Source organism: Salvia miltiorrhiza, chromosome 7 (genome assembly GCF_028751815.1).
Source record: "Salvia miltiorrhiza cultivar Shanhuang (shh) chromosome 7, IMPLAD_Smil_shh, whole genome shotgun sequence".
In the NCBI taxonomy this organism is placed as follows: domain Eukaryota; kingdom Viridiplantae; phylum Streptophyta; class Magnoliopsida; order Lamiales; family Lamiaceae; genus Salvia; species Salvia miltiorrhiza.
This window is the reverse complement of record NC_080393.1, coordinates 36,216,726-36,225,700: the sequence shown is the minus strand read 5'-3', so window position 1 is coordinate 36,225,700 and position 8,975 is coordinate 36,216,726. Positions and strand designations below refer to the sequence as shown.

General features: G+C 40.3%; 1 long non-coding RNA gene across 1 annotated transcript; it reads right to left on the bottom strand.

The window, feature by feature from the left end:
- Positions 1-1,306: 1,306 nt before the first annotated feature.
- Positions 1,307-1,728, bottom strand: LOC130996225 (uncharacterized). The gene is made up of 3 exons (XR_009092446.1): positions 1,594-1,728; positions 1,455-1,517; positions 1,307-1,346 (listed from the first exon to the last, which is right to left on the bottom strand). It is a non-coding gene; the product is annotated as an uncharacterized LOC130996225 (long non-coding RNA).
- Between the last annotated feature and the right edge of the window lie 7,247 nt (positions 1,729-8,975).

Below are 8,975 nucleotides of genomic sequence, written 5' to 3'. Positions count from 1 at the left end.
TTAACAATGAACTTGTTGTTCTTAAGGAAGAAGAAGAAAAGTGGTTTAAATCTTTACCTTGCTCTTGAAGCTCAGTCTGGGATGTTGGAACGAGAGAGAGGAAGTGAGTGAATTGAGAGAAAATAATTTGGCTATTATATAAGTGAAGTTGCGGAGGAGTTAAATTTTGGGGTTACTGCAATGATGAAAGAGAACATAGTAGGGCGGCTAGTAGGGGGTTACTGTAATGATGAAATAGAACATAGTAGGGCGGCTGATAGGGCTAGTGAGTGCTGATTGGATAGTGAAAATCTCTCAGGATTAAAATATCAAAACTGTAATATTCGTCGGGGTTTGCTAAATAAATAGCTCGTGTAAATGCTTGAATGCTTAATTAAATAAATATGCAATGCATATAATTTAAATAAATAAATTTACAAATACTCCTTTTTGTTAATCATCTTTGTTGGGATTAAAACAATTTCATTTTCTTTATCCGGCGTGAATCATCTAAATTCTAAGTTCCAAAATTATTCTAAACTTAGCTGTAAGGAAACGGGGTATTACAAAATGGATGGTATTTTCGTGCAGAGAGATTCATTGCAGTGGAAATCCTAACGAAGGTCGGTGGGTTGATGGGAAATTCTCAGCAAAATCCGGTGGCTTTGGTGCAGGCCAAGTTGAAGAGGTAGAATTGAGGTTCAAGGGGTGGCTGGCGAAATAGTCTCTCCCGTTTGAGGCCGTCGTCATCACCGTCACCAGCGCCGCCCAAGGCACCGCTATGGGAACACCTTCATGGGAACGCTCACCGGAGGCGATGGGTCATCTCCTCTCATGCTGCCGCCCAACGCTGCTAGCCTTAATCCCGATGCCGACATCCGCCGCTTTGGATTTCGGCGGCGTGGAAAATTGGCCAAATGTGGTAAATGAATAAAGGACGCAAATTACTTAAATTAGGAGTATAATTAGTTCTTTAATTAAGTGAGTGAGTTAAAAAGTGGGGTGGAGTAAAGGGTAGTGATTTTAAATAAAGATTGAGGGTAAAAGGGTACAAAAAGTAAAATATGGCTTTAATTTGTGGACAAAAATTTAAGGACAAATTGGGCTTTAAATTGTGGATGGATGGAGTATTATTTTTTGTGTATGCATCTATTATAATTATATTGAATATTATTTTGATTACATTATAAAGTTTGCCAACTTTTTTAAGTTATAATGTTGATTACATCTATTGGTGACCAATGCTATTTTCCTTGGATCCCAACAAACTCACCCCTTCACGGCCTATGTAATCTGCGATTTTGCCGCTTGTGATTGCGCTAATCATCGCTCTAAAAGTAGGTATATATGGAGCCAAACAATGAGTACTGCAAACATGTATATATAAAAAAGTGAAAGTTGAGATCGAATTCAGACATCTTTGTTTGAAGCATTTGAATTTAAAATGAAGTAATAATAGCAAGCTGTGAGCAAACCTCAGCTAAGGATAAGTTGACATCTTGTCTGATAGCAAATTGAGCAGGCGATGAATACCCTGCCTCTGAAAACACCATTGATCAAATGAGAGAGAGGAGATGAGACATGAGAGAGAAGAAGAAGTTAGATGGGACGTACGCAAGATCCAAAGGCGTAAGAGCCACATACTGCAACAAATGTGCTGAGATAGACCATGCATCTATCCTCATTTGCAGCTGCAAGAAGTGGAGCTCTACTCTCTTCTTCTCCTCTCTCGACGTCTTGCTTACCAGCTGTTAAGTATTGACGAAGAAATTGCGATGAACACAAAAGATTTACGTGGTTCGGGCTGAAACCCTACATCCACGGGACCAAGAAAGGGAGCTTCTACTATTGATTCGCGAACTGAGAATTTTACAAGGTGTTACAAGTGTTGACTGGTGTTGTTGTTTACATTAGACACCCAATTGCTCATTATATAGCAAGCTTTGAAAATAACGAGCTGTAAACAACCATCAAAGAAACCGTTATGCAAAACAGTTAGCTCTGCAAAAGAAACTTTGACTCTGTCTCTGGAGTGTTGACTCTGCCTTGGCAACTCTGACTCTGATATGCCTCGGCTCTGACTCTGGCATCAGTGGCCTCTCTGCTCTGCCAGTAGCGAATCATCTGCTCTGGCAGAAGATCGATTCCTCTGATGAACCGATTCCTCTGGCGAAGCGATTCCTCTGGCGTGGCGATTCCTCTGGTCTGCCAGCAGCGAATCCTCTGCTCTGGCAGCAGCGATTCTTTTGCTCTGGCAACTTCACCAGAGTAAACTTTTACAACTCCAGTGTATACAAACTAGATTATAAACTTACGAAATCATATACAACAAATCTCCACCTGATTTCTTAAGCTAATAATCGACAACAATAACAAAGGCTCCAGTTCTTCCTCCGAAAATTTTAATTCTGTATCAAAACTTCAAGTCAGCAGATTTACCAACTTAAGACAATGCTCAAACTTAGCAGTAGGCAAAGCTTTAGTCAGCGCATCAGCTGCATTCTCCTCTGTCCCAACTTTTTCCATCTTCACCAGTCCTTGATCAACTATATCCCTTATGAAATGCATTCTGACATCTATGTGCTTAGATCTCTCATGAAAAGTTTGATGTTTCATAAGATACAAAGCACTCTGACTGTCACACTTCAAAGTTACAGAACTTTCCTCAATATCAAAATCGTGCACTAATCCTTTGAGCCACACAGCTTCCTTGACAGCTTCGGTTGCAGCCATGTACTCTGCTTCAGTGGTTGATAATGCAACTACAGATTGTAGTGAAGATTTCCAACTAACAGCTGATCCAAAGAGTGTGAAAATGTAACCTGACTGAGATCTCCTGTTGTCTGTGTTAGCAGCATAGTCAGAGTCAGTGTATCCCATCAAGAAAGGCTTGCTGATGTCTTCCTTCCTCTGGAACAAAATAGCTCTGTCTGCACTGCCCTTTAAATACCTCAGCACCTTCTTGAGAGCTTCCCAATGCTCTCTACTAGGATCCACCATATACCTGCTCATAACACTTATAGCTTGTGCAATGTCTGGCCTAGTGCAGACCATTGTGTACATCAAGCTTCCCACTAAATTTGAGTAAGGTATATTTACCATTTGGTGTCTCTCTGCGTCATTCTTTGGTTTCTGTTTATCTGAGAGTTGCAGATGAACAGCTAGGGGCACTGTAACAGCCTTTGATTCATGCATATTGAATTTCCTTAACATCTTCAATATGTAATATTTTTGACATAACCATAGCTTTCCAGCCTTCCTGTCTCTCACGATATCCATCCCAAGAATCCTTTTGGCTGCACCAAGATCTTTCATTTCAAACTCTTGATTCAAACCATCTTTGATTACCTTGATTTCAGCCTTATCTTTGCTAGCTATTAACATGTCATCTACATATAGCAGCAAATATGCAACAGTAACTTCATTCCTTTTCTTCAAATAAACGCAGCTATCATATGCAGACTTTGTGAATCCCATCAACTCCATATGCTCATCAAACCTTTTGTACCATTGCCTTGAACTCTGTTTGAGACCATATAAGCTTTTCTGAAGTAAACACACCTTGTTGCTTGTCTCTGGATGTACAAACCCCTCAGGCTGGACCATATGGATCTTCTCCTCCAACTCTCCATGTAGAAATGCGGTTTTAACATCCATCTGCTCAAGCTCCATATCAAACTGAGCTACAACTGACAGCATAACTCTGATGGAAGTATGCTTAACCACAGGTGAGAATACTTCATTATAATCAATTCCCTCCTTTTGAGTGAAACCTCTTGCCACCAATCTTGCTTTGTACCTGGTCTGCTCCTTCCCAATAACCTCAATCTTCTTCTTGAAGATCCATTTGCAGCTTACTAATTTCTTGTTCAGTGGCTTTGACACCAGTATCTAGGTACCATTCCTTTCAAGAGAGTTCATCTCCTCCTTCATGGCTAAGAGCCATTGTTCTCTCTCTGGTCCCTTCATAGCCTCTGCATAGGATTTGGGCTCCTGATACTCCAGCTCCTCTGCAATGCTCAAAGCAAAGTATACCATCTCATCTTGGTTATATCTCTGAGGTGGCTTGGGCTGCCTTCTTGCTCGATCCCTTGCTAGTTGGTATGAGCTTAGATTATCAGAGCTGCTCCCAACATCTTCATCATCTGCAGCTTGTTGGGAGACTTCAGTTGCTCCACCTGATTCATTATCAGCATGGCTTCTATCAAACAATTCATCCAACAAAATTTTACCATCTGCATTTTCTTTCTCTGGATCAGATCCTACTTTATAAGGCATGAGAGCTTCATCAAAAACTACATCTCTGCTGATGTATACTCTCCCCATTCCTGGTTCAGTGCACCACAACTTGTACCCCTTCACACCCTTGGGGTAGCCCAACATCACACATTTTAAGGCCCTTGGTTCAAGCTTCTCTTGTCTGACATGTATGTATGCTCTGCACCCAAAGGTCTTCAAATGTGAATAGTTGGATGTAGAACTATACCAGAGCTCATCTGGAATTCTGAATTCAATAGCGGATGAAGGAGATTTGTTGATCAAATAGGCTGCAGTGACAGCAGCCTCTGCCCAGAATTTCTTTGGCATCCCTGAGTCAAACAACATACACCTTATCCTTTCCAGAATGGTCCTATTCATCCTCTCAACAACCCCATTTTGCTGTGGAGTTCCTGGGACTGTCTTGTGTCTCTGGATTCCCCTTCCAGAGCAGAAATCATTGAATTCCTTGGACACAAATTCCAAACCATTATCAGTCCTCAGGTACTTCACCTTGGTTGCCTTTTCAGTCTCCACCTCATTACACCACACTTTGAATTTCTCTAGTGCCTCAGTTTTATCCTTCAAGATGAAAATCCACAACTTCCTAGAGTAATCATCCATTATAGACATGTAATATCTCCCTTTTCCAAGACTTTCAGTTTGTGTTGGTCCCCACAAATCAGAGTAAACATAATCTAGAGGAGCTTTAGATGTATGTTTACCTGTATCATATGAGAGTCTCTTACTTTTGCTTAAGATGCACTGCTCACACATGTCCACCTTGAATGGAATAGGGTTGCTGATCTTGTTCTGTTTCAGCAACTGATTGAGCCATTTCTCTCCAACATGAGCCAATCTTTTATGCCACAAGATTGAATCATCCTTCTTCATGGAGTCAGACTGCCCTGTGATGGCTGTGGCTTCTAAGTAATACAAACCATTCCTCCTCACCCCCTTCAAAATGACCTTGTTGTCTTTGGTGACAACAACTCCACCCTTTACAGATCTCCATTCATACCCCTTCGTTTCAAGAGATCCAAGGGATATCAGATTCCTTTTTAGACTAGGGATGTACCTCACCTCCATCAAAGTCCTGATGGTGCCATCATGCAGTCTGAACTTTATACTCCCCTTTCCTTTGATTTCACAGGTCTGGTTATTTCCAAGAACCACTGTTCCTTCCGATTGAAATTGCAAATCAGTAAACCAACTTTTAACTGGACACATGTGGAAAGAGCACCCTGAATCCAGTATCCATTGGTCATCCAAATCACCTTGCATTCAAAGCCTCTGCAGTGTCACACTGCTCTTGCTCCTTGGGCTCTTGCTTCTTGGTAGTGTTGGACTGTTTTTGGTTTTTCTTCCAAATGTGGCAGTCCCTCTTCCAATGGCCCGGCTTCTTGCAGTGATAGCAAGTTTGAACATCATCATCGGAGTTCTTGTTTCCCTTCTCCTGTTTACCCCTTTTGAATTCCTTCTTGGATTTCTTGGATTTATCCCCTTTCTATTTTACAGTCAAGCCCTCACCAACAGACTCTTTCTTGTGAACTGATGTTGATGATGCCTTCTGCAGTTCCTTAGATTTCAGAGCAGATTGAACCTCCTCCACTGTGATGTCACTTTCTCTTCCATACAACATAGCATCCTTGAGTTGATCATATGAACTCGGGAGAGCATTGAGTAGGATAATTGCTTGATCCTCATCTCCTATTCGCACATCAACATTTTCAAGATCATCAATGATCTTATTGAATATCTCCAATTGATCATCAATCGGTTTTCCATCCAAGATTCTGTAGGAGTACAACCTTTGCTTCAAGAACAACCGATTCGCAAGCGATTTTGTCATGTAAATCGCCTCCAACTTTTCCCACACCGCCGCTGCAGATTTCTCCCTGGCTACCTCCCTCAAAACCTTATCACCTAGGCATAGGATGATAAGGCTATGGGCCCTCTCACGCATTTCTGCTTTCTTGAGTTCTGCCTCCACAGCTGCCGCGGAATCTCTTGTAACCGCCGATGAAGAAGATTCATCATCCCCTTTCAGAGCTGCCGCCAAACCTTGCTGGGTCAACAATGCACGCATCTTGATACGCCATAACCCAAAATCATTCTTCCCCGTAAACTTCTCGGTCTCAATTCGTGGCATCGACATTCCTGCGTCGGTTGTGGATCAAGAATTCCCACAGACGGCGCCACTTGTTAAGTATTGACGAAGAAATTGCGATGAACACAAAAGATTTACGTGGTTCGGGCTGAAACCCTACATCCACGGGACCAAGAAAGGGAGCTTCTACTATTGATTCGCGAACTGAGAATTTTACAAGGTGTTACAAGTGTTGACTGGTGTTGTTGTTTACATTAGACACCCAATTGCTCATTATATAGCAAGCTTTGAAAATAACGAGCTGTAAACAACCATCAAAGAAACCGTTATGCAAAACAGTTAGCTCTGCAAAAGAAACTTTGACTCTGTCTCTGGAGTGTTGACTCTGCCTTGGCAACTCTGACTCTGATATGCCTCGGCTCTGACTCTGGCATCAGTGGCCTCTCTGCTCTGCCAGTAGCGAATCCTCTGCTCTGGCAGAAGATCGATTCCTCTGATGAACCGATTCCTCTGGCGAAGCGATTCCTCTGGCATGGCGATTCCTCTGGTCTGCCAGCAGCGAATCCTCTGCTCTGGCAGCAGCGATTCTTTTGCTCTGGCAACTTCACCAGAGTAAACTTTTACAACTCCAGTGTATACAAACTAGATTATAAACTTACGAAATCATAGACAACACCAGCCAACCATCATAGAATTTGAGTAAACCTCTAAAGGTTCCACCTTTAACTCCCCTGCTACTCTACTTCACATTTCAATTAAGAATCCCAATTCATTTCATGTATAAACAACTCCCAGTAGCCAATTCTTCACGCAGCAATTCAGATTTTGTATTCAAAATTTTGTAACAAATAACATTTACAAACTTCATGTGCATGTATCTGTGTATATATATATATATATATATATATATATATATATATATACATAAATATGAGTTTGTTTTTACAAAGAAAGAGAAGAAGAAGAAGTAGAACTTCAAAGCTTCGTTTGATTTCGTTTTCGAACTGCTATATCAAGAATATGTGAGTGTGTCGAGTGTCGAGGGCTGGGAGAGAGAGAGGGAGACGAGGGCAGCAGGCCATGCGGTCGCCGGAAGGGAGGCGGTGGCGGCGGAAACTATGGAGGGGAAAGAGAGGCGGTGGTTTTGAGAGAGAAATGAGGAGAAGTGGAGAGCAGGGAGGGAGAGTAGAGCTGGGAGACACTTGTTATTGGACAACTTAAAAAGAAAATGTAGACACTTATTGTGAGACAGAGGAAGTATATCAATCACGATCTAAAAATCCAAAATTTGCATAAAATTCAATCTAATCTGGTTCAACAATTCAAAAAATCCAAACCAAATTTTAAATTTTGGTTTGATTCGAATCCGATATTCAAATTTTGAGTATTTTGCTCAATACTGTGTAGATTTTCCAAAAAACAATTAAAAGTAAAAGAAAAAGAGACATTAAGCGAAGGAGAAATTGAAAAAATAAAGATCATTGAATCTCACATCAAAAAGAGTAGGTTAATAATGTACATCGTGCAATGCACTATAAAAATAGAAGCATAATTAATTTAATTTTGTATGTGCTTGTCTTTTTGAATTAAAAATAAATAAATAATTCAAAAGCTACAATAGCCGAAAATCAATTTTATTTTTTATTTTTAATATGGCACGTACAAGCACGCGCTTGATGTTAAAGCCTTTGAGTTGGGCTCGTTTTTGCGAGCTGCCTATCGAGCATCAGGCTCGACAGCGGGGCGAGGCGAGCCCCTTGATCGAGCCCCACCGTAGATGTTCTCCACTGTAGATGTTCTTAGAATGTCCCAAAAATACACAATTTTATTTGTCACAACCCAAATCCAAACGACAATTTTGATTTTCCACACAACTATCATGTCATGGTTAATTTGGAATTTGTGAGAAATTCCAAAAAGAAAAAAAAGTTCATGTGTTCTAGGACAAGTTTTAAAGTTCACATGCAAAATTAAAATCTGCCCAAAGTTCATTTATATCTGATGCAATTACCCTTAATAATAATAATAGTAATAATAATAATAATATTGGTCAGCTATTTTCTGCGCTCACTTTTTCAATATATCAATCATTATCATGATATTTAATACAGGTTCAAAAATAAGCCAGCATTAACAACACACCTACAGCTGATAAATGTCTTCCCAAATTGTTTTTTACTCACATATACAATCCTTTTTGTCGCACATTTCCAAAATCCACAACCAGAAGATGTGTATCAATAAAACTCTCCACAATGGCTGAAAATATAACCAAACAACAAATTTCAGCATATGGCAATTGCAAAATTTTGGTAAGCATCAACATAGAAGTCAAGCCACTATTAGAGTAAAGGATGGTCAACTGTTTTTCTCGGCATTCAAGCATTCACAAGAACTAATGGGAAGAATCTATCAACTTCTAGGGGAATTCTTCGTTTTGAGCACCAATAGCAAGAGGGTTAAAGGTCATATCTTTTCTTAGCAGAGCCCAATATCAGGAACATTAAGATCACCAATTCATATTAAGCTATAAAACAATTAAAATGTAACAATAAAAATCAAGATACAAAGGATTCAAAAATGAGATCACGATAAAAATATGTCAGGCATTATCTTCCTCTAGAGTGAT